Genomic DNA, 6,443 nt, shown 5'->3' with positions numbered 1-6,443 from the left:
ATTCTCACTTTGGAGCAGAACCATGATCATTTATTTAGTTTATGGTTTTGCTATTTGGTAATTGCATTTTTTGCTATGCTGGTTAAGGTAGTGAGAAATGTACTTCTAGACCCTCTTTGCATCCGCCAAATCATGGGACAAACAACAGAGAATAAGATATTTTGGTTGGAAACGGGAGTCTCTGAGAATTCTGCATCTATGAATGTAAATCTGACTCAAGTTATTGTGGTTAAAAGGCCTGTGATTACAAATACTAGTTATGTCTTTAACTCTCAAAACCTGAGACTAATAATTCCACAGCGTTCACACTGAATTATGAAACGAGTACTGGCGATTTGGAAACAAAATGCTGCCTGCCTTACCTTGGAAAAACCGCATTAGCTGCCGCATGACACTGTCACTTTGATTTTGTGATTAATTACTCTCTTAAGACTGTTTTACAATCTCCAGTACATTATTTATCAGGTATACTTTTCATATATTTTAAAGCAGGGATAATTGAACAACAAGATTCAACAGCTGAACGAGACAATTACGCAAATGACATTAAAATTAAAAACATTAGGTTGTGATGATCTGAGTTAGAATGACATAAAAGGCAAAAGTATATGATTACTCATTTATAGTGTTCATAGCGTAACTCTTTTAGTCCAAATTTACTGATATCATGTTATTACCTTATTTCCCTTTAGTGAAATAAGAAGCCTTAATATCACTCTTTGTATTTCTAATTTATATTCACAAACTGCAGCTCTTGTGTCATAACATCACCTCCCAGCCCTCACAGCTGCTGTCTGCCAATCTTATTTGCTAACAAGAGGCAGACTAAGAGGTCCCAATGAAGGATTTAACAAGGCCGTAGAGGAACTATTGTTACTATTGTTCAGTTATTTCACTGAATATGTTTTAACCCTTATCATTCAAGAGTTAACTCTGCATTCCCATTCATGTACCATTCATTTAGTGAGTGTGTTCAATTTTTTTTAAATGTTCTTAGGAAACACTGAAGAAAAATAGTATCTGTAATTCTGTTCACTTTATCTATAGTAACAATATAATATGTCTTTCATTTGTTTTGGACAACATTACTATTTTAAAGGAAGTATAAAAAAATGCAGGTTCATAGGAAACAACTTATCTTGCTAATTCTGGCTCATTTCTAAATATTACATATGTATGTATAAAGTCTGCTAGTTAAACGATATTACAGGGCCGCTCAAACAAACTTCCTAGCCTTGATTTGAGTTAACACAAATGGAATAATGTAATTTCTATCTTAAAGCTTATGTTATGCAAGCAGACCATAGTGTACATTATGTGGAAGTCAATTTAGACTTTGTGCCCTCCTGAGTCCTGAATACTTATGATTGACCCACAGGTTGGAACTTCTGTATAGAGTATGGAATAATCTTCTCCCCACAACCCCCCCACACACATCATGATTATTTCTTCAGTATATGTCACTGACATATCATTTGTTGGGTAAAACATGTTCCTTATTTAACTAGAACTGCAACAGAGTAATGCACTCTCATGGAAAATCGTATACACTAACTTGAGGTTTACACAATTTAGACCAAACTAGCCTAAATAGAAAAAGTTTAAAGCTAAAATATTTTCTTGTAGGCTACTTTGGCTTATGTCAGTTTACAATAACACAGGTAGAGATATAGCCCGTTCCTGCTTACAAAAGCTATCATTCATATTTACAATTCCTATGCAACTCCATCCTTGAGATGAGCTATTTACTGCTGCAGATGCCTGTATATCCCAATCTAGACTAAAATGGGCTGAGAAAATGTTTCAGTACAAACTCACTGTTCTTCATACACCAAGAATTCGGAATATATACACATTGAAAATATGAAGCATATATACATTTGTTAAGCAGAGTTTAATTTTTTTTTTTGTGTTCTAGACACACCTCCCCAGGTTGTGACTTACACAGCCTCCCTACACATTTGTGAAACAAAATAAACTAAATGTATTAGCTTTCCTTATTTCACAATGCGTTTAATTTAAAATGCCTTATCTTCTGATGTGTTAATAGCCAAATAGACTCTGTCACAGCTTTCTGTGTGTTATCAAAGTTCAATTATCACAGAAGACAATAACTTTTAAAGTAAACATGCTGTGCTGTAAGATATGATTGAAAATGAAAACATTTTTTCATGGAGGCTGTGTGAGTCACAGACAGGGGAAGTGCAGCTAAGGCTAGATAAACAGAAACAAAATTGGGTTAACTCCCGAATGGCAGAGAATTGAGCAGTTAGATTGCAGGGATATGATCTATAAACCAAAATTACCTATTTAAGCTAAAAGGAAATTCAAAGTGAATTTTCAAACTTAACTACTTCACTATAAAATCAAGTATAATGTTTTTTTTCATTTTCAGGTATTCAGAATAAAAATTAGCCCATAATGCCTTGCTCACCCTTGTTTATACTCTACATAGTTATATATAGTTACATGGTTACACAGCTGAAAAAAGACTACGACCATCAATGTCAACCTTTCTCAAATATGTCTTTGCTGTTGATCCAAAAGAAGGCAAAAAACCCAGTCTGAAGTGCTTCTAATATTGTAACAAACTTGGAAAAAAAGTCCTTCTTGATCCCAAAATGGCAGTCAGATATCTCCTTGAATCAAGAAGTTATTACCCCAGTAATTGTAGATTATACTAGCTTTAGTGTAACTATAATCTTCATTTTATTAATGACAGGAGGCGAATATTTGCTTAAGTCTCTCTTTACTAGAACTCCACAGCAGCACATTAACATAGAGATAAAAACACCAGAGACAAAAAAAATCATGAATCTATAAAAGGCTTCTCCCAACTAACTATTTCCTCTTTCACGCTGTGACAAATAAAGTACATGAACAATACACCACAAATACAATAACAGGAGAAACAAACATAACATAACGATGAATGCCATGCAAACTAGAAACCGGGGAACCAGTGGGTGAAGCCTTGACCTTTATCCTGTAGAGTAGTCGGATCCAAGAACTGTAGCCAAACCATTAAACTGAAACGAGAGAAACAGAGTCGAAAACACTGATTAGCGAATGAAATGTACTGAGAAAACATGAATCTCCATAGTAAATACTGACAGTATAATATCCCAGAAAGTGAAAAAACCTGAATCCCCATCATAAAATACTGACGGTACCGTATCCCAGATAAAGCCCAACTCCCCCAGATAACCAACCTAGCCCAGGAGACCAGGTGAATAAACAACAATTCAGTCAAACCAACAAACAACAAAGGGAGGGAGAAACTGGGAGGGAAATATTTGCCTCCTGTCATTAATAAAATTAAGATTATAGTTACACTAAAGCTAGTATAATCACCAATTTTATAGCATGACAGGAGGCTTCATATTTGCTGTTTTAACGCTCGGACAGCAAAGACCAAAGAAACACGATCCGCCGTACCAGCCTAAACTCTGTGAAGGTAGCTCCTTGTAACCGTCAGGAAAGCGTACAATATCTTGGAGAAAAACGCCCACCATGTCGGTACCTGAAGTCGCAGTGTTACGGACTGAAGTGAACGGAAAAAAACTATACGCCCCGCCAATGCCAACCACAACCAAGCGGTACATGAAGGGCGAGAAAAAGGGAAGATCCAATTAAACAAACGGTGATGTCAAACACCGTCCAAGGTTGGAACACTACCAAAGTAATAATATGACCCTAGGGTCCGACTAATGCTGATGGACAACTAAGGTCTGAACCACTGAACCCATCTGAAAGAAAAAACAAGGTATAATAACTGAAATAAATCCAGAATCAGTGAAAGGACAAAACCGGACAGAAACCACCAAAGGAGCATGACAAAAATGCGTGTACCCCCTGGGGAGATGAATACCCATCCTCAGGAACCGTAAAGGGAACTCGAAGCAGAGCGAGGCCCGCTGACAACAGTTGTATGCGCTACCTAATCTAATTGATATGGCAGTCCCCGGTAATAAAGTGACCAAACAATACCCGAGCCCTGTAAAAGCGGAAGCAAAATTAAGAGATCCGTACCAGACACAACTACGTCAGGGTCGCCATGCAGACCAAAGTCTCATAATCCCCGAGATCAAATGAGCAAGGGTCCAGGGAATCCAGGAACTGCAGACCGAGGCACGTTTAGAAAGGTCCTGAGACCAAACAAACGGAGGAGATCGTCCGCGTCTCCGTGTCGAACACTCCTTGAGGGAAGCGTCCATCGCTGAGCAAACGGGTCTGTCATCCAGCCGAACTGGTCGGGGCCTAATGGGTCCTCCTCCGTGGACTAAAGTCTTGACGCCGGGTACTCCCAGAGAAAACTATTCCATACGTACGAGAAACTCGGGCAATGGAGAGCGTAGGAGGCACCCCCTTGCTTCTAATCCGCCCTCCAGGACTCCATTCCTTGAGATGTAGAGGAGGTCGATATTTCCCTGGTTGAAAAAAAACAAAATACAGGGACTCTAACCAGGGAAAACGCAGGGAGCGTCTGACCTTTCGGTCTGGAAGGTACCTTGCAGGGGTTCCGGCAAGCCCGTCCAGGTAGACCGTACAGCAAGATGTCCTATATCGCGTCCGGGTCCCAACGTGTGGAAAACGAGAAAGATCTCTTCAGATCGTTCTGGTATTCCTGAATGTCCTCAATTCCTCCCAACCAGGTTGTATTGTCGCCCAAATGACTGATGCACAAGATACCTATCTCACCACGGAGAAAATAGAGGCCACCTTACCAGAACTGGGTTGGAGCTGAGATAAGCCACCGCCAAGTATTTCCATGTAAAATAGGACACCTCTTATACTTCCTCGTATGTTCTGCTAGCACAACTCACTCGTGTAGCAGAGAACAATTGGCTTGCCAGTGCGGACTTCATAGTATAGACACTGCATTGGGCCGCTCCCAGGATCTCCTGAATACTAGACAGGTGCCTAACCAGCAAAACTGCAGTGCCCCATCGGGGTCTAAGTCTGGGTTTGTGGCTACTTTGTTTGGGAGCCCGGCTGGGAATACCACTCTAATTATCCTGCGGGCTTCTCAAGGCAGCGGTCTACGGGCCCATAAATGCACCGATGGTGCTAGGTGATGGGGCAGAGACCATTCCAAAGAAACCAGGTGAGCAATGGATCGAGGGTCGAACAGGGGTTCGTTGAAGGCGATCCACGAGACTACCTCTTCTTCCAAGGACGTCGGGGCCCCTGTAGTGGACTTTGCTCTACAACTCATGGTGCCACTAGGGGCAGTCATCATAATCCACACTCCCATCGTCCTCTCCCTCCGAGGGGAACCGGTCCGCCCGCCATTCAGCTAGGGCGGCCATGGTGGGGGTTACGGGGACCTTCACCCCTGTGCCACATAGGCAGTGTCGTCTGGCCATCAAGGTCGATCATATCAGGGATAGACACTTCTCCGGAGTCTAATCTTTCCGGGCGTCTGGTTCCGGGCCTTCATCCTACCCGTAGTGCTTATGCGCCCTTGCCTGCTCTCCACTCGGAGAGTCTGACTCCTCCAAGTCGTCTGCCTTTTTAAGAAGGCAGTCACTGCTGCGTCCGGTGGTCATTGCCTCCCCCACGCCATATAGGCGGGGCCGTCTGGCTGATTGCAGAGGGGTTAGCAGCTCCTCGGAGTCTTATCTTTCCAGGAGACTGGTTCAGGGCATTCACCCTTCCAGTAGCGCTCATGCGCACTTGCCTGCTCTCCTCAAGGAGAATCTGACTCATTCAAGTCACTGGTTCAGGGCCTTCACCCTTCCAGTATTGCCTGCTCTCCTCTAGGAGAGTCTGACTCATTCAAGTCGCCTGCCGTTTTAAAGATGGGCCCTCTAGCGTTACACTCCTGATAAGCTTAAGGGAGGACCCTGGCTGAAGCCTAATTCCACGGAGGCGGTCACTGCCATAGTAGTCATTGTCTGCGCTGTTAACCCGGATAAAGGTTCTCCTGTGCAGCAGTCCCAGGCAAAGCGACCTCAAGGAATATAGAGGACAAGAGTCACCAGCAGGGAGATAGGAGCAGCACCCCATATAGTGACCGAGGCAAGTTGGGCAGCGCATGCAATGCCAAGCGTTAGTATGTGGCAGTAGGCTTGGCATGCAGACATTCTGGCACAGACAGCACAGGCCAGGTCAATGGGGCACAGACAAAGCAGACCAATCAATGGGGCACAGACAAAGCAGGACAATCAGTAAGGCACGGACAAAGCCGGCCAAGTCCTGGGGCACAGACAAGTCAGGACCTTCAGAGATGTACGGGTGAGGAACTGCCCATTCCATTCTTCCGATAAAATGTACCTTTCGCTAAGATGTACATAACACTTCTTCAGATTATTAGCACATAACACATTTCTGTGTAACTGTAATTAACACTCTTCTGTGTAACTGTACGTAACCTTCTTCCGTGTAACTGTACATAACACTCTTCTGTGCAGCCGTACATAACATCCTTCTGTTTAAAC

This window comes from Pelobates fuscus, chromosome 2, assembly GCF_036172605.1.
Source record: "Pelobates fuscus isolate aPelFus1 chromosome 2, aPelFus1.pri, whole genome shotgun sequence".
NCBI lineage: Eukaryota > Metazoa > Chordata > Amphibia > Anura > Pelobatidae > Pelobates > Pelobates fuscus.
Note: the sequence above shows the minus strand (reverse complement) of the source record.